Source organism: Rhynchophorus ferrugineus, unplaced genomic scaffold (genome assembly GCF_030347505.1).
Source record: "Rhynchophorus ferrugineus isolate W39M unplaced genomic scaffold, kcgeb_rfMv2 rfM7, whole genome shotgun sequence".
NCBI classification, from domain to species: Eukaryota; Metazoa; Arthropoda; class Insecta; order Coleoptera; family Curculionidae; genus Rhynchophorus; species Rhynchophorus ferrugineus.
Window position 1 is genome coordinate 8,530,813 of NW_027472586.1, and position 20,003 is coordinate 8,550,815.

Below are 20,003 nucleotides of genomic sequence, written 5' to 3' on the forward strand. Positions count from 1 at the left end.
GCTTAAAATGGAAAGACCATCAGGATTGAAACAGCTAGGCCTTAAACATTTTACAGGCATTTTATAGTGAATCAGGATGACGAATACACTGATATACATCCATTTAGGTGATCCACAGGGCACTTTCCTTGTTCCATTCTTACATCTATTATATACAGCTGATACCCAATATCAGTCACAAGAAACTAACAGTGAATTTCATCCATTTTGTAGAAGGATTTGTCCCCCAATAAAAATGAATAATTATGAACCCCCGCAAGCAGACAATGTCAAAGACCTGGGAATACATTTTGATCGACGCTTAAAATGGAAAGACCATCAGGATTGAAACAGCTAGGCCTTAAACATTTTACAAGCATTTTATAGTGAATCAGGATGACGAATACACTGATATACATCCATTTAGGTGATCCACAGGGCACTTTCCTTGTTCCATTCTTACATCTATTATATACAGCTGATACCCAATATCAGTCACAAGAAACTAACAGTGAATTTCATCCATTTTGTAGAAGGATTTGTCCCCCAATAAAAATGAATAATTATGAACCCCCGCAAGCAGACAATGTCAAAGACCTGGGAATACATTTTGATCGACGCTTAAAATGGAAAAACCATCAGGATTGATACAGCTTGGCCTTAAACATTTTACAGGCATTTTATAGTGAATCAGGATGACGAATACACTGATATACATCCATTTAGGTGATCCACAGGGCACTTTCCTTGTTCCATTCTTACATCTATTATATACAGCTGATACCCAATATCAGTCACAAGAAACTAACAGTGAATTTCATCCATTTTGTAGAAGGATTTGTCCCCCAATAAAAATGAATAATTATGAACCCCCGCAAGCAGACAATGTCAAAGACCTGGGAATACATTTTGATCGACGCTTAAAATGGAAAAACCATCAGGATTGAAACAGCTAGGCCTTAAACATTTTACAGGCATTTTATAGTGAATCAGGATGACGAATACACTGATATACATCCATTTAGGTGATCCACAGGGCACTTTCCTTGTTCCATTCTTACATCTATTATATACAGCTGATACCCAATATCAGTCACAAGAAACTAACAGTGAATTTCATCCATTTTGTAGAAGGATTTGTCCCCCAATAAAAATGAATAATTATGAACCCCCGCAAGCAGACAATGTCAAAGACCTGGGAATACATTTTGATCGACGCTTAAAATGGAAAAACCATCAGGATTGATACAGCTTGGCCTTAAACATTTTACAGGCATTTTATAGTGAATCAGGATGACGAATACACTGATATACATCCATTTAGGTGATGCACAGGGCACTTTCCTTGTTCCATTCTTACATCTATTATATACAGCTGATACCCAATATCAGTCACAAGAAACTAACAGTGAATTTCATCCATTTTGTAGAAGGATTTGTCCCCCAATAAAAATGAATAATTATGAACCCCCGCAAGCAGACAATGTCAAAGACCTGGGAATACATTTTGATCGACGCTTAAAATGGAAAAACCATCAGGATTGATACAGCTTGGCCTTAAACATTTTACAGGCATTTTATAGTGAATCAGGATGACGAATACACTGATATACATCCATTTAGGTGATCCACAGGGCACTTTCCTTGTTCCATTCTTATATCTATTATATATAGCTGATATCCAATATCAGCCACAAGAAACCAACAGCCAATTTTATCCAATTTGTAGAAGGATTTGTCCCCCAATAAAAATGAGTAATTATGAACCCCCGCAAGCAGACAATGTCAAAGACCTGGGAATACATTTTGATCGACGCTTAAAATGGAAAAACCATCAGGATTGATACAGCTTGGCCTTAAACATTTTACAGGCATTTTATAGTGAATCAGGATGACGAATACACTGATATACATCTATTTAGGTGATCCACAGGGCACTTTCCTTGTTCCATTCTTATATCTATTATATATAGCTGATATCCAATATCAGCCACAAGAAACCAACAGCCAATTTTATCCAATTTGTAGAAGGACTTGTCCCCCAATAAAAATGAATAATTATGAACCCCCGCAAGCAGACAATGTTAAAGACCTGGGAATACATTTTGATCGACGCTTAAAATGGAAAGACCATCAGGATTGAAACAGCTAGGCCTTAAACATTTTACAGGCATTTTATAGTGAATCAGGATGACGAATACACTGATATACATCCATTTAGGTGATCCACAGGGCACTATCCTTGTTCCATTCTTACATCTATTACATAATACATACAAGCTGTACATACAGCTGATATACAATATCAGCCACAAGAAACCAACAGCCCATTTTATCCAATTTGTAGAAGGACTTGTCCCTCAATAAAAATGAATAATTATAAACCCCCGCAAGCAGACAATGTCAAAGACCTGGGAATATATTTTGATCGACGCTTAAAATGGAAAAACCATCAGGATTGATACAGCTTGGCCTTAAACATTTTACAGGCATTTTATAGTGAATCAGGATGACGAATACACCGATATACATCCATTTAGGTGATTCACAGGGCACTATCCTTGTTCCATTCTTACATCTATTACATAATACATACAAGCTGTACATACAGCTGATATACAATATCAGCCACAAGAAACCAACAGCCCATTTTATCCAATTTGTAGAAGGATTTGTCCCCCAATAAAAATGAATAATTATGAACCCCCGCAAGCAGACAATGTTAAAGACCTGGGAATACATTTTGATCGACGCTTAAAATGGAAAAACCATCAGGATTGATACAGCTTGGCCTTAAACATTTTACAGGCATTTTATAGTGAATCAGGATGACGAATACACTGATATACATCCATTTAGGTGATCCACAGGGCACTTTCCTTGTTCCATTCTTATATCTATTATATATAGCTGATATCCAATATCAGCCACAAGAAACCAACAGCCAATTTTATCCAATTTGTAGAAGGACTTGTCCCCCAATAAAAATGAATAATTATGAACCCCCGCAAGCAGACAATGTTAAAGACCTGGGAATACATTTTGATCGACGCTTAAAATGGAAAGACCATCAGGATTGAAACAGCTAGGCCTTAAACATTTTACAGGCATTTTATAGTGAATCAGGATGACGAATACACCGATATACATCCATTTAGGTGATTCACAGGGCACTATCCTTGTTCCATTCTTACATCTATTACATAATACATACAAGCTGTACATACAGCTGATATACAATATCAGCCACAAGAAACCAACAGCCCATTTTATCCAATTTGTAGAAGGACTTGTCCCTCAATAAAAATGAATAATTATAAACCCCCGCAAGCAGACAATGTCAAAGACCTGGGAATACATTTTGATCGACGCTTAAAATGGAAAAACCATCAGGATTGATACAGCTTGGCCTTAAACATTTTACAGGCATTTTATAGTGAATCAGGATGACGAATACACTGATATACATCCATTTAGGTGATCCACAGGGCACTTTCCTTGTTCCATTCTTATATCTATTATATATAGCTGATATCCAATATCAGCCACAAGAAACCAACAGCCAATTTTATCCAATTTGTAGAAGGATTTGTCCCCCAATAAAAATGAGTAATTATGAACCCCCGCAAACAGACAATGTCAAAGACCTGGGAATACATTTTGATCGACGCTTAAAATGGAAAAACCATCAGGATTGAAGCAACTTGGCCTTAAACATTTTACAGGCATTTTATAATGAATCAGGATGACGAATACACTGATATACATCCATTTAGGTGATCCACAGGGCACTTTCCTTGTTCCATTCTTACATCTATTATATATAGCTGATATCCAATATCAGCCACAAGAAACCAACAGCCAATTTTATCCAATTTGTAGAAGGATTTGTCCCCCAATAAAAATGAGTAATTATGAACCCCCTCAAGCAGACAATGTCAAAGACCTGGGAATATATTTTGATCGACGCTTAAAATGGAAAAACCATCAGGATTGAAACAGCTTGGCCTTAAACTAAACCAAAAGTTTTGGATGATAGATAGTGAAAAAAATAGATAGATAATGAACCAAATTATCTTTAGATAACAAGGTTTTGCTGTATAAGTCAATACTTAGGTCCATTTGGACCTATGGCATTGAACTGTGGGGTAATATTAGCATATCTAACATAGCTATCCTTCAGAGGTTCCACAATCGTGTTGCGAGCCATCGTCGATGCTCCATATTACGTCTCCAATAAACTGATTCAGCGCGATATACCCATAGAACCCATAACGAGTGTGATTCGGAGTGTTAGTGCAAAGTACTCTGAAAGAATATTAGTGGATCCCAATGCACTCGCCAAACAGTTAAAGGTGCGCAATGATGGTGAAATGCGTAGGCTCAAACGCATACTATGTTACCATACGAACTGATTAACAGTCTCATAAAGTGGGATATAATAATCTATAGAATAAGAAGGATTTACAACAGATGGTGTTACTGTGTTGGTGAAGGATTGGTACTATTCAGTTCCGGGTATAATAGATCAGCACAACGAATTTCGAGCTAACTCAATATCTTGTTCATCTTCCCGTCGGCCACATGTAGCCTTTAACATCAAAATAAACACGTTTTAAAGCAATATCGTGTTTGCTGTTCCCATGCAAATTCCTTCCATGGAATAGCGAGCCTCAGATCAAACAAATCTAGACAAATCGAGTAAATGAACATTCCTACATAATTCATAGGGTATATTTTTTACATTATGTTGAATCCTCACCAACAGACACCAAATGACAACTTTCATGTCATTGTTATTTCGTCGAAGTATGAAAAAATATTTTTTCGGTGTTTTGAAAACGTCTGAATACCGTACATTTGCGGGAATGTTTACCAATTTCATCAGTTTGAAGAAAAAGCGACTGGAGTTCATCAAGTATTGTCTAAAGTTTATCTTTATGGTAATCATGCTTCATCCATTTCAACATGTGAATACAGGTTTGGGCGTTTTAAGATTGGCGATTTTTTCACTGAAGTGAATGAATATACTCTAGATTACAATTAGTTGCATTTGAGCTGAGCTCAACGCGAAAAACTTTCGGAATACGAGTAAAAATGCATGAATGTTACTATTTAGCATGACAACGTTTGATCATATGTTGTAAAGCCAGTGAAAACATACTTGAAATCATTAAAATAGAAAGTGCTATTCCACCCGCCGTATTCTCCAAACTTTGCTCCTTCTGATTATCACTTATTCCGATGATTCCGAAGTCCTGTCTAGGGTGAATTCATAGAGAGATTCAGAAGATACATCGTTCTCTCGAGATGGAATCCGTAAATTCCCTGAGAGATGTTGAAAAATAGCGGCTATCGATGGAGAATACTTTGAATAAAATACGTTGTACCGATTTTCCATAATAAAGCTTCAAATTATAAAAAATCCTTTAAAATTAATTTATAGGCCTAATACTCTTGATAATTAAATACATATCTTATTAAATAATACCAAGTTCATCAGACAAAAATGTATATTTACAACATTCATATGAATTACACCAAGATACCTGCAAGATTTATATCATTAAAAATACGAGAAAGTTAACTATATCCAAATAAATCTGAACTACATAGGACGTATTGAACTGGGTTAAATAAAGCGTGACATACCACAAATAGTTTATAAAAAAGACATTTTTGTTAATGGTCTGGTATCTCGATGAATGACGAGGCAATTTAACCGAATTCTGAAAAATTTGATATCGTTCTGACAATTTTATACATTTTTTAACCGTCTAAATAGACAATAAAACCATTTTTTCATAAATATTTTATAGCAGGTAAAATTGTTTCAATTTATTACTTAAAAAAAGTTTTGTTTCATTAACATTCGTTTTTGTTTATTTCAAATTAGGCAATCGATAAAAATAATCTTTTCTAGTTCATCTCTAGCCATTCTGAATTTTTGTAGTAGTTTATTGTATAATAATATGCAAACTCTTCATTGAGAAATCAGCCCGTTATTTAAAGTTGATGTTTAAGTAAGTTTATTTTCACCAATTATAAAATAAAAATAGAGGGGATGTTTAGACAGCGAATATATTTTTCACAACAATTGTTATATATTATAACCTACAAATTTTGTGTATAAAAACTTAAATATAGATATATATCTAGGAGGACCCATAGGTCCTATTTCAGTCTTTGGTGTAATAATTTGTATGTACTAACATTGATGTTTTTCTATTAAAGCACCTCAAATGATTTGATTCTTTTGAGTCTGTGTCCTGTTCTGGTGTTATCCAAGAGTTGTAATACTTCGATATTGACATGAGAGTGCAGTTTCTCCGTATGTCTCCTTGCGATTCTCTTGATTTCCTGACTGAAGTCAGTGTCTGAAGTCGCTACCTGAAGATTTCGGTGTGAGTAATTAAGTAAGTCCTGTAGAACTTGGAAGCACCTACAATACTTCTCAGAACTTTGTTCTGGTAACGTTTCGGGGAACATTCGACTCCATAATTGTATTACGTATCTCCATATACTTGCTATGTAATGCTATATGCAATGGTGGTTAGACCAATGGTGAAATCCATATGCACACTTTCGCTAATTTTTATTTTCCAAGTTTGGGTCCAATTATTTATAGTGTCTGTTATAATTTTTGCGTGGATTCTTCGCTATTGTCTCTGACAACAAGAATCGCAGTATCATATCAGTAAATGTATCCATCGTGATATTTTCCATTTTGTGGCATCACTAGCGTAGAGTAAATAGAGAATATACTTCCTTGTTGTACACCATGTTTCTTCTTATTTGACTCTAAACATTCTGGCTGCATTAGATCACTATAGTTCAGTGTATTGTTTAAGTATCATTTTCTGTAGCTTATGGGCAAGGCATACCTTATTGGAGGCTTATGCTACCTCTTAATATAGACGAATATATCTTTTTTCCTTCATAGGCGACTATAAAATAAAAAATAAATAAATAAAATGTAAAATGACAATGAGAAAGCACATTATCAGTTGAAAATCAAAGAAGGACTAAGAGAAGGTAGAAGTCTAACTCCAACCTTCTTTGTAAATAAAATTATATTATAATTTATATAAAATTATATATATATACAAAATGAGTTGTGATTAAAATTAAATTGCAAATAAACGAGAACTGCTGCTATAAAAAAATATACTATAAATAACCACAGCAACGATTTTATTAAATCGCCATATACAATAAACCACTGTATTTAGAAAGGCAAACTTGTCACTGTCTTTACCTTGATCGTAAACCGATTGATGGATGACCGCAAAGTTCTAAAGAAATTAAATCCTACTGATTATTTTTTCTTAATTAAACTACGTTCATTTAATGGAGCTACAACATCGATAGACCACCAGGGCGTGCAAATATAACGATAAAGGAATCCTGACATACATCCACGATAAATAAAAAGTTCAAAACAGGGTTATTCCTGATAATGCGCCGTAATAAATTTTTTTGAAACGGGCTAATTATCAACCGAGTTCGGCCATTACATGATTGGCTCGGTTCGTGATAGAGTTCTTGGTGGTCTGCACGCGATGGCCGTCGAAATCCCGCGGAAGAACTTTAATTCCGACCGGTATGGTTTCCTTGTGATTGTTATATTTCAAAAAATACTAAAATAGACGCCACGTAATAAGTTGCGAATTAATATAAGCTGATTGCTTGCATGTGTTTTGATCAGTGATATTTATTGTTGAAAATGCGAAGTAACAGTTTAAATAACAGTCTAATTACAAATTAAGCAAGAAGTTCGAAAACTGTGAATTAAACTACTTATAAATCGAAAACCTAGTTTCAAACAACCTCCAAATAGCTTTGCAGTTGGTGAATTATCGAAGTATTGTGACTGGCGATGAAAAGTAGACCTGCTACGATAATCCCAGGTGCAAAAAGTTGTAAGTCTGTTCAGGAGAGCCATCCAAATTGACGTCGAAGCGGAATATTCATAACAATTCAAGATCAAGTATAACAGGTCAGTAAAACACATTTTTTTGGCAATTTTTTTTTATTCAACGTAATTCCCTTCAAGGGTGATTCCCTTCAAGGGACCCTCGAACTTTTCGATACCACTTTTGTACTACGATTTGTCCTTTGCTTCAAAATAGGCCTCAGTTTCTTCTCGGTGCTCATTTAACCACGTCTAAACTTAGCATACCAATCCTTTATGGTTTATTTTCCTGGGGTAGTTTCCAGAAACTCGGCATCAAACCAAGTTTTTGCTTCAACTGTATTTTTTTCTTTTCCTAAAAAGCAATATTTTATCAACACGCGAAATTCCTTTTTATCCATATTTTTTACAATAACAAAAGTTGCTTTACAGAAAATGTTATAATTCATAAACTAATGATCCGACAATTGTCAAATTTATACACGCATCTTTTGAGGGTTAGGGCACGACTTGTTGAATTCTTTTTCTTCTATACCGTTTTGACTTTCTACTGCCAATTCATGCATCTAATTTGATTAATTAATTAATCTGGAATAGGAACTGGAGAACTGTCTGAATGACGATTAGTTTAAACAAAGTAAGTAGATTGAGAACTAGTATATAATTCCTTAATCCTATATAAACAAAAGACAAAAGGTAAAAGAGAAATAAATTATAGAAACAAACAAAATATAAAAACCATAAAATATACCAAATTTTTTAATTTTATTTATAATGCTCCTTTATAAATTACTTCATATTTTACAAAATTTTCAGTCCACCAACAAAAGAAGCATTTTTTTATAACTATTTGTGGAATGTTGTACTTTAATTAGTTAACGTCAAGATGTCCTATCTGACTTAGATTTATCTCCAGTACACTTTCTAATATGCCTTGGCTTCTATGATGATATAAATCTTCAAAATATTTTGATCATTAAAATAATTATGGTAAACGTACTCATTTCCTCGCATATCTGCAATAGAACTTATTAAGGTATGTATATTGTAACGCTAGATAGATATCAATCAATGAGACAATTTAACTTGAATAAACATTTCTTGAAAACTATGACTTGCGTTTGGCGCCAGTTAAGATAAACGTAGTCATTGTCACAAACTACGAATTCATTATTTAATAAACCTATTGCAACTTCTATTTATTTGCTATGTCCTAATATTAGGTCCCACATCTAATACGAGCACTGATGAAGATCCGACATGTACGAATTGAAATGCAGAACAAATAATAAATTTCTGATTTGTTTGATCTGGGCTTCTTCTAAAACATCTCCAATTATTTGTTACACCATTAAAAATTATATCTAACGAATGCCTTCAAAGAGTAATAAAAACGTTATCAAGCAGCTATACAAGATTACCAAAAAGTTGTCTAACGGCGAATAAAGATTTCATAGCTTAAATCATATTTCAATTGTTTTTTTTTTAATTCAGTTTTCACGTGTTCCATCGGTCTAAAATTTTATCATAAAAATTCCCATCTGTTTATTTCCTAAAAAAATAATCAAAAAATATCATGAAATTTGAAATGTAATTTTGAAAACGATGTTAATTATCCAAATTCGAATGACTTCGTGTGGTTCTAACTCACATGAAGAATGTTGGTGAACGTTTAGGGTTTTTTTGGTTTAGAATGTTAGTGAGAGTTGGCTAATCAATAGATCATTTAAATGCATTACTCTAACAGAATTAACAGAAATCATATTAACTGTCTATTAAATAGAGAGGGAGTTCTTCAGAATATAAAATCTAGAATAAGTTTAAGTTGTGGTGGTTTTAGTAGTTTACTTTGTGACCTTTTAGCATCAGTCACTCACTGGTATTAGGCTTACTCCCGTTACGAAACTCAACTAATGAATAAAACTAATATATTACACACAATTTGTAACATCATGAGAATATTCATCACTGTACATCGCAGGAAGTCAACCGAATGTAATTATAGTGTCAATCAATCATCATCAACAACATTTTCTGTTAAAATTTTAAAGCATTCGTCATTTTCTTAAGTTTCAACCCCTTTCCGACAAGCTAACGTCAACGTTTCCCCCCCATCTGTTTGTGAAACTTGATCGAATGCATCTTGGAGTTTAAATGGGGAATGGCATCAGTTTATTTAATTAATTTTATTATTAAGAAGTTTGGTTTTTGATAACCATTTATTAAGTTCTCAAAATTAATTAACTTTGATCAAATATCGCTGTGGTAAAAATACAAGTGAAGAGTTTATTTATATTCCTAATATCATTTTCGTCCGTTGGATTCTTGGAGACAGTTTTGGTCGTGAAAATATGGGTTTTGAATACAATTAAAAAAGAAAAAAAATACCTACCTAAACTTACTTACCTACTTACAATATTATTTTAACTACTACCAACTGACTACTTTGAAGTCGTTAGCTAAACCAAACAGTTATAGTAATTTAGAGTTGTTTGTTGAAATTTTAATTGTATATGTCACAAAATTATATTATATTTTATTTTTGTATTTTATAGTCTCGGCGTCGACTTCAAAGTAGTTAGTTGGTAGTAGTTAAAATAATATTGTAAATAGATGAGTAGGTTTAGGTAGGTATTAAGCTAAATTGTGTGTATATAGTAGAATATAAAATACATGTAGTAGATAGGTTCAATAAGGTTTTTGTTTATTTTTATTTAGTTATTACAACGATTATTAAGTATATATTTTATTTTAAATTTTTTTATTGTGTTAAAAATCAAAGTTTGATTATTTTTTAATTTCTAGTTAGTTCCTTATTGATTTTTTGAATTCGGTTCAATTTTTTTGTTAAAAATATTTTATTTTTCTCTTTTTAGTGTTGGATATTTTCTAATGAAATTACGCAGTTATTTTATTTAATGTTACAATGGGTTGACCAAGTAAAGATGCAGCCTTTAGGAATAGCAGCATATAGGAATACAGAAACAATGATTGAAAATAAGGAGCACTTCAGGCCCCAGGGTCCGCTACCTAGTCTGGAGGATTAGAAAATGTTCTAACTAAACAACAACAAAAAGTTATTGTCACCACATGGAATCGAACCCACGACCTCAGCTTGGGATTTAAATGCTTTAACCATTACATCATAGAAACAATTTTCATTTTTGCAATTTTTTTTTGCTATAGTTAGTACTTAAAAGGCAAATTGAATGGTTTTTGCACTGAATAACTTCCGATTTTCCGTCACACCAGCTCAGAAATAATATTATATTCAAATATCTGATTATTTTAGATAAAAAACATGCCAGAACTTGATACGTGCCTTTGAAATTTGAGTGTTTCCCTCGATTTTCCCCCCTTCCCCCAACAGATCCTGACTTGGTTCCAATGGGACCTCCTTGGACCACCACTCTTTCGAATAAAAAAAGAATTTTGAAGATCGACCTACAATTGACGGAGAAATCGGCGAATATACATTAAAAAAAATATATACAGCCGAACATAGAACCTCCTCCTTCTTCGAAGTCGGTTAAAAAAAAGAGAGAAATCATTCTCAAGATTTTGTTAAATATTTTTTGATTACTTTGGCTTTGAAATTGTTGTAAACATATTTCTTATGTAGGCTAGTGTATAATATAGCTACTACAATTACAGTACGAATTCATACTATGTCATATATTAACCTTTTCGTAATTAGATAGTTGTTTCATTAGATCTAGACCAATTTTTTTCAGTTCAACCTATTGTTGTACCCACGTACTTGGGTACCGACCTGTTTATGTGCTAAAAATACGTCCAAGGTAAGAACTATACCTCATATTTATATTAAAATCAACGACAATAAATGAAGATTTATATAGAATAATTAATAGTATATGTAGTAATTAAAATTTTTTATTTTCTTTTGCGTATTTTACATATAAACTTTACTCGTACTTGAATTCAGTAGCTTGAATTGTCAATTTTTAATTTTACGTTATTTTCATTGGCCCATTTATTCTCCATAATTGTTAGCTTGCATATTAATCTAATCTGATATACTACTGTGTTTAATATGAACTGTAAATGTAAAAGTAACTTCAATTTTTAGTATAATTTTAATGGAAAATGCGATTTATGATAAAATTATTATTGAGTTGCGAGGAAAACTAGAAGTCACAGGGAACTAAATCTGACGATTCGTTTAGTCTCTTTTGGTTCTACTCAATTTTAAGATCATCCAGTCAATGTATATATCTTTATTATGAAAAACTTTCAAATTGTTAAAATTTTAATTATATCTTTGACGAACTTATTTAACATCCGAGTGTGGAGGTTCAGGGTGGCTGTATAGTATAAAACATTTATTATAGATCACAAATTAGTGATTTTTATCAAATGAAATAACATGTTGAATCACCTGTTAAGTATTAAAGAATAACATTTGTTAGAACATTTTTTTATTGAATTATATATTTCTTAAATATTTGTCGATTAATTCTTGAGATGCGTAAAGAACTATAAGGTAATATGTGGGTTATTTAAGGTTTTGAAGCTTTTAGATCTTTCCTATAGCATGTAAACGACTGTAAAAAGTTTATTTATCGTTCTCTAGAGGTTCTCTCTTTTTGAGATGGATTTTTATCCAATAACTCTAGAAATGATTGTTATATTCGAACTTTTCAGGTTGTTGTTCACCATTGACATCAATCACCACTTTTAAATCGATGAATTCAAGATCGACAATTTGAATATGTGCTCAAAGGCTTTCTGTAGCATCAATAGGTTTATAACAGTAGAAACGTCTCTATACTCGATAATGTTAAATGGAGAACACTTATTTTATATAAATAAATGAGAAAATCAAGAACATTAACAGTTAGGTTATTTTGTTTAACAATTGTTTACGTTGATACTTTGCATTTTCACTGAAAGATATTTATATAATTTGAAACAATAATGAGGAAAAAAAGCTTAAGCTTTGCTAATAAGTAGCAGCATCTGATGATGAACTATTTTTGAGAATTGTTAAAACAACAACTAACAAACAAGCATTTATTTTTATTAATTACCTACAAAGTAGATTTAATTAATGTTTTCCTGGTTTACTTTAAATGCTATTATGGACATATACAAACAGGTATAGCAAGGTTCGTGCGACATTAAAGGAAAATTGTTGTTCTGGGCCTGGCATTGTGCGTCTATTATGTTTAAATAATTTGTTGAACTTTTCTTGACATATTGGCGGATATATCTATTATTGTTATTCAAACAATTACTTGTTCTTCGGAATATAGTAATTTTTTAAATGTAATTTTATAGCAGCTAAGTAAACAATGCAAGACTGATAATAATTAATAATTATTTCGAGGTATAATTTTATTAAATTAATTATTAGAGAGCTTTCACTAGAGATCATATTTACCTTTTACATTTAGTTCATGTTTCCTTTCGTAGATCGTTTCCATGTAAAGTCAATGTAATAATATTTTGATTTTGATATAACTATATTTTCTCCTTTCTCTTTATGACTTTGTTCTGTCACTATCTTTCTTGTAATGTATAAAAGCGAATACATAAAACTAGATTCAGTCCCTAACGCATTTACCATATCAGCAAAACATTTAATATTCTTTTTCTCCTGACATATTTTACCCGAAAGCTCATGTATATTCTGAACAATTACAGAAATATCTGTGCACATAAATGTTTCACGTTCTACAACAATATTTCCTGCATATCATACAGTTAACATTCTCATCACCCTGCCTTGGAAATTGCCAGCATTGGATCATAATCCCACCCTCAGAAAGTTTAATTCAAGTTATTAAATAAGCTCTTAATTACCATTTTATCATTGTTCCCGATTTCGTAATATGTGAATTTCTTCTTCAATTTATCTGAGAGTTCATCCAACACTGAATGTGTTATTAACCATTCCTGTTTCCTGACTAATAAAACCTTATGACTAATAAAATCTAATCAGTTGTTATTTCAACAGTTACCTTTTTCCGTTAACTTGTTGTCTTAACAATATTTTTATTATCTTGCCATGAGTGACCACTGGATATATTGGTCCTATTTTGAAATATCCATGTCTCTCTAAATACACAAATTGAAATGATAAGGTTTCCTTAATTTTATTATATGTTTTTAAAAATTGTATTCTTTTAAAACAATTTCTGGGATTTACAGAAGAACTCTGCGTGCGATATCTTAACACTATTTAAATCATATATTACCTAACAGTGTATGAAAGGACAGATGTCTGAAATTTTGATCTATATTTTCCAAACTAAGAGTTTCCTCTGACATAATTGTATTAAATTATGTTAACAATGAAAAAACTTGAAAAAAACTCATTGTTTTTATACGTTTCATACACAACGTGGGGCAAAAGTCTCGCTACCATTTCGATTGCTTATAACTTTGCTCAAAGAAAAGATAAGTAAGTTTGGTTTTCATAAGATGTTTATTTCGTTTTTAAGTTCTTTTTTTTATGATTGAATTATTATATCGGCTAAATAGTGACCGCAATTCGCTATGCAAGTTTCGGCTCTTTTTCATGACATTTTGCAACATCGGAGGCTGAATTTCTTCAATTTCGTGACGAATATTGTCTTTAAGATGTTGAATCGTTTGGGGCTTATTCAACCAAATTTTTAATTTTAAAAAACCCCATAAGAAAAAATCTGGTACTGTTAAATCCGGAGATCTGACTGGGCATGCTAAATCGCTACTTCGCAAAATTAGTCTTCGTGAAAAAACGTCATTCAATAATTGAATTGTCGAATGAGCTGTGTGTACTGTGGCCCCATCTTGCTGAAACCACATGTCCTCTAGCCCTTACTCTTCCATTTCAGGCACAAGAAAGCCTTAGGATTGCATTACTGTACTCAACTCGATGGTCAGGATCTCTCGGTAGCAATTATTAGACTACAAAATTCGCCTTAAACTGCGTGCAGAAATGTGTAACTGGGAACCAAGTCTCCGAATGGATGTTTCCGAAGACTTTGCAACATTATTGCGCACCAGAGTCACATTTTCAGCGTTATGAGACGTCCGTTGTCTTCTAGAACGAGGCCTGTCTGCTGTGGTACTGTACTGTCGAAAATTCGCATGTAAACGATATATTGTGGTTTTGTGAGGCACTGGACGATTAGGATACATTTTCAATAAATATTGTCACTATTTCCGCTCGTTCTTGTAGCGTATATTTATCCACAATAAAATTTGGACGTTCACGCAACACAGTGGTTAAAGCGAAACTGACCTAAACGTCACAGAAACAAGATAGCGCGCAATCAAAATTGTAGCGGGACTTCACTGTCATTTTGGATAGACAAATTAGAGCATTTGCCTTGTTTCTGTAGTGCGTGAGGTATTTGTTCATTATTCAGGAACAAGCCAACTGCTGGAATACTGGATAAGAGACTTTGAAGGCTAGAAAGGGGCATCAGTAAAATTTCCAGGCTAAAAATCTGGCCGAAACGGGGGGACGTCGACCGCGGGACGATGTGTGGAATAATTTATGGGTCATTTGTCAGACAAAGACCCTATTAGGGCGGGGGTGCAAAAAATGACAATGGATAAATGGGCCGGCGGATAAATCTAGAAGAGGATCGGAGACAATGGCACGGGCCCTAGTTTCGGTGGCTTTTATATTTCATTTGTGAACGGCCTCGTCGCCCGTTCCGGAAGTAGTTTTTTCCCTACCCCTCAAAATCCGGGAGATCTCGCCCTCCCGGGAACGTACTTGACCTTCGTCAAAATGGTTTTTCTCTCGCTCGTTATGTACTGGTTTGGTGGAAAAGTTCTCTTCGGTTTCTCCTAAGAGATGTTTCTAAAGTGGCATATTTCTAGTAATCAGGGTTGGACAGTGTTTCAAATACGTAATTGTATTAACGCATATTTTGTATATCCCTTCCAATAAAACAGCTAGTGCATATCGTCAAAATGTATATTAGCAACGTATATCATAGTATTTAAGTTTGGTTTGATTTTGACTCTGAAATAACAATATACTAATGTAACTAAAACAATGAAATAAAAATAACATTACCAATAATAATAATACGTATATTTCCGAAGTACTTTAACATATAACATAAGTTTATTAAAAAGCCACAATAACAGGTCAGTTGAAAAGTCCCTGGCCTCACACATAGATGGCACTACCAGAATTAAATCCATATGCTTGTAGTTAGCCCTAACCCTCAAAAGATGCATGTATAAATTTGACACCTGTCGGATCATTAGTTTGTGAATTATAGCATTTTGAGTAAAGCAACTTTTCTTATTGAGATGATCACGTGTTGACAAAATATTGCTTTTTGAAGGGAGAAATAATATTGAAGCAAAGACTTGGCTTGATGCCGAATTTCCGGGCACTGCCCCAGGAAAACCAACCATCAAGGTTTGGTATGCTAAGTTTAGAGGTGCTGAAATGAGCACCGAAGACGGTGAAGGCAGCGGACGCCCAAAAGAGATTGTTACCGACGAAAACATTAAAAAAATCCACAAAATGATTTTTAGCGACCGTAAATTGAAATTGAATGAAATAGCAGACACTCTAAAGATATCAACTGAACGTGTACATCATATCATTCACGAATATTTGGGTATGCGAAAGCTCTGTGCAAAGTGGGTGCTCACTTTTGACCAAAAATAACGACGAGTTGATGGCTCGGAGCTGGGTTTGAAGATGATCAAGCGTAACAAACCCGAGTTTTTGCGTCGATATGTGACAATGGATGAAATATGATTTCACCATTTCACTCCGAAGTCCGGCTCCTAAAGTGTGGGAAATCGCAACAGTCGGCTGGAAAGGTTATGGCGTCTGTATTTTGGGATGCGCATGGAATAATTTTCATTGACTACCTTGAAAAAGGAAGGACCATCAACAGCGACTATTACATAGCGTTATTGGACCGTTTGAAAGACGAAATCGCTCAGAGGCTATTATCTGTGTATCAAATGAATGCTCGCTGGGAAGAAATTTTTGTTGAATAAAGAGGTGATCGCCGAAACTGAGGCCTATTTTGAAGCAAAGGACAAATCGTACTACAAAAATGGTATCGAAAAGTTGGAGGGTCACTATAATCAGTGTATCACCCTTGAAATGAATTATGGTGAATAAAAAAACTAATTTTGCCAAAAAAATATGTTTTACTATGGCATTCCGGGGACTTTTCAATTAACCTGTTACATACAAACGATAGAAGACATGTGTACAGGGTTCCTGAAGTGATCTCCTACATGTCATGTACATGATAATTATCATAAGATATACGAATTGCCTATAAGGCAGATTGTTGTGTCGCCAAGGGTAATAAAAAGAAACTTTTCCCCCCATCCGTTGTTACTAGATACAACTCCTCGTGACCTATTGACACAAACTATCCCCCCGCGTAACCGGAATCGTCCGACACGCCGCCTAGACGGCACCACCGTCGCCTGGTGCCGAAAAGACCGCATAATTTATGGATCATTTGTCGGAGTCGGAGGAGCGCGGCTCCCCGGATCGATAGGCGACCTACAATCATTTCGACGACGCCGACGTCGACGGCTAGATGGCGCCACCTACTCCCCGCCCGCGGGTCCTCGCGTCGATGGGGGTCCCGCGACTTGCCCTTCCGCGCATCCAGCTATCCGCGGCTCGTATCCACGTTCGACGATAAGTTGGCCAGCGTGTTTCCGTAGGGGCGGTTGGATTTTTTCTGCCCCCGAGCTGAACGGGCCACCGTGTGAGTTTTACGCGCCGTATCAGGTAAGTGCCGTAGAATTTGACTTATTTCGATCGTTTCCCGTCGATTCTCCTCCATTTACAAGAAATATATCCATCCAACTAAACTCGTATAACCTAAAATTGATTGAAATACCGGACAACCAACATCGTTCCAATTTCCGCAATTAAACATACATATTTACGATTCGTACAGTTACATAAGTATAATCAATAGCTCCTTATTTCTTACGCCGTTTAGTTGTACTAACTTAACTATTAATTTATAAAGTTAAGGTAGTCGTGATGGATGTTCCATATTTTAGAAGTAGTGTTACAATAGCTTTCTATTATTTCCGGCTATATGATTTATGTTGCTATTAAAATTATCGGAATATGCTTATCAACCATAATTCTAAGCAATTAATATAACCTCAAATTTAAGTACATCATAACTAATATAGAGCATAGCATCAAACATCGCCAATATAATGAAAACAACTCGTTTAATATTTAAGACAATACAATGGTGTATTAAAATATAACATAAAATCATAGAACATAAAATCTCACATACAATCTTATTACAAATATATTCTATGATCTTTAATCTGTTATTTAATCATTGTTTTTTTATATATACAACTATACTCTATCCAGAATTCAACAGTATGTGATTAGATGTACAGGAAGTTTATAATTTAGTTACTTGACGTCAATATATTTAGTACAATTAGTCAGAAACAGAAATATTTTTTTAATCTATCGGGACAGGATATGCTTCCTAACATGGGCTCTAAACCACGGTCTCCCTTTGTTGTCAGCTCACAAAGAGCTTAGAGTTACATAACTAGGACCAAGAGCTCGATATTTCTTACATCGTTTAGTCCTCAAACTATTGCTTGATAAGTGTAATGTAGTCCTGTTGGTTGTTCAACCTTTCACGGGTGATGCTACAGTTGCTCTCTATTATTTCCGGCTATATAATTTATATAAACTTAAATATAAGTACATCATAACTAATATAGAGCATAGCATCAAACATCGCCAATATAATGAAAACAACTCGTTTAATATTTAAGACAATACAATGGTGTATTAAAATATAACATACAATCATAGAACATAAAATCACACATTCAATCTTATTACACATATATTCTATGATCTTTAATCTGTTATTTTTTCTAATAATTAATTTAATCTAATACTTAAGATCACATAATTATATATTAGTATAGAACATAAAATCAAACATACAAACTAATTTTAAATATATTTTATTAACATCTATGTGTTTGCTTGTTTTATTTTTATTTTCAACTCTATTTTATCGAGAATTCAACATTCTGTGAGTAGATTTATCTGATATTTCGATATCTAATATTTTAAAATCTCCTTTTTACATAACTGTCTGGTTTGGATCGACTGTTTAAAGTAGGATCCAAACTACGGTCCTCTGTATTGACCCTACCTGTCAGTAAGTAACTTGGAGACTATCCCAGAAGACAACTGATCTTGACCATCCTGTTTACTGGCGTGATTTTACAGTGTTGTCTAGAGATATTGACAATTGGATTCACAAACATAAACGATATCCAAGCCCTGCGAGCTAGAGGCTATCACAGCAGTAGAGGGACTATCATATCGCCTTACTGCTGCGGCTATCAAGCAGCCAAAAATATATAATGGCTGTATAAAACTATTCTTTAAAGATGAGTCTATTAAAAAAATGGGGTGTGATGAATTCCCCAAATTTCTTAACTAAACAGAATAACACTAAAAAGTTACGAAAAGAAAGTAGAGGCAAAATCATTGTTAAAAATTATTACGAATGTTTCAAAATATACAAAAATGATTAGTTGATGCAGTAATGACTAATTCAAACTAATACGTTCAATACATTGACAGATATGATTGTTATTTATATTGTTATTTATTGAAATATAGTCTTAATCATGGTGAAACTACATCTCGTCTGTTCAATTATAATCAAAAGAAATCTGCTCTCATTGTTCGGTAGCATTCGATGTTGTTGGTGGTGATCTTACTAACATCGTTTTTGAAAAAAGAAACGAACGAATTATTAGACAAGTCAGAAATTATCACCAAACAGTAACCTTTTGTAGATGCCTTAACTTATGATGGGTAGACGTCATTCCATATGTGGAAACTATGCTTGTTAATACAGACATTGTTCTAAAAACATACCTCGTTACTAAAGATGATTTCCCCGCTAAGATTGGTGCCTCAGAATTAGAGTCAAAAGCACTCATTATGATTTTGACAAATTTAAATGGAAATTTGAATTGACACAACAAACTAAAAATCCGTCTACATTAAGAACTCTACAATTCTATATGGCCAATCTATATTGCAAACTAGAAAATTTAAATCAGTATTAGT

At 33.6% G+C, this 20,003-nt stretch overlaps 1 protein-coding gene across 3 annotated transcripts in view; it reads left to right on the top strand.

Moving 5' to 3' along the window:
• The first annotated feature begins 11,634 nt into the window (after nucleotides 1-11,634).
• Nucleotides 11,635-20,003, top strand: part of cpx (synaptic transmission protein complexin) — a 443,610-nt gene continuing 435,241 nt past the window's right edge. The window contains exon 1 of one of the 3 annotated variants that reach the window (XM_076409239.1): nucleotides 11,635-11,694. The gene's annotated coding sequence lies outside the window, so the exon portion shown is untranslated. Of the gene's footprint in view, nucleotides 11,695-17,513; nucleotides 17,643-20,003 lie in introns of those variants that run through there. The other 2 variants (XM_076409236.1, XM_076409241.1) reach the window with 2 other exon arrangements.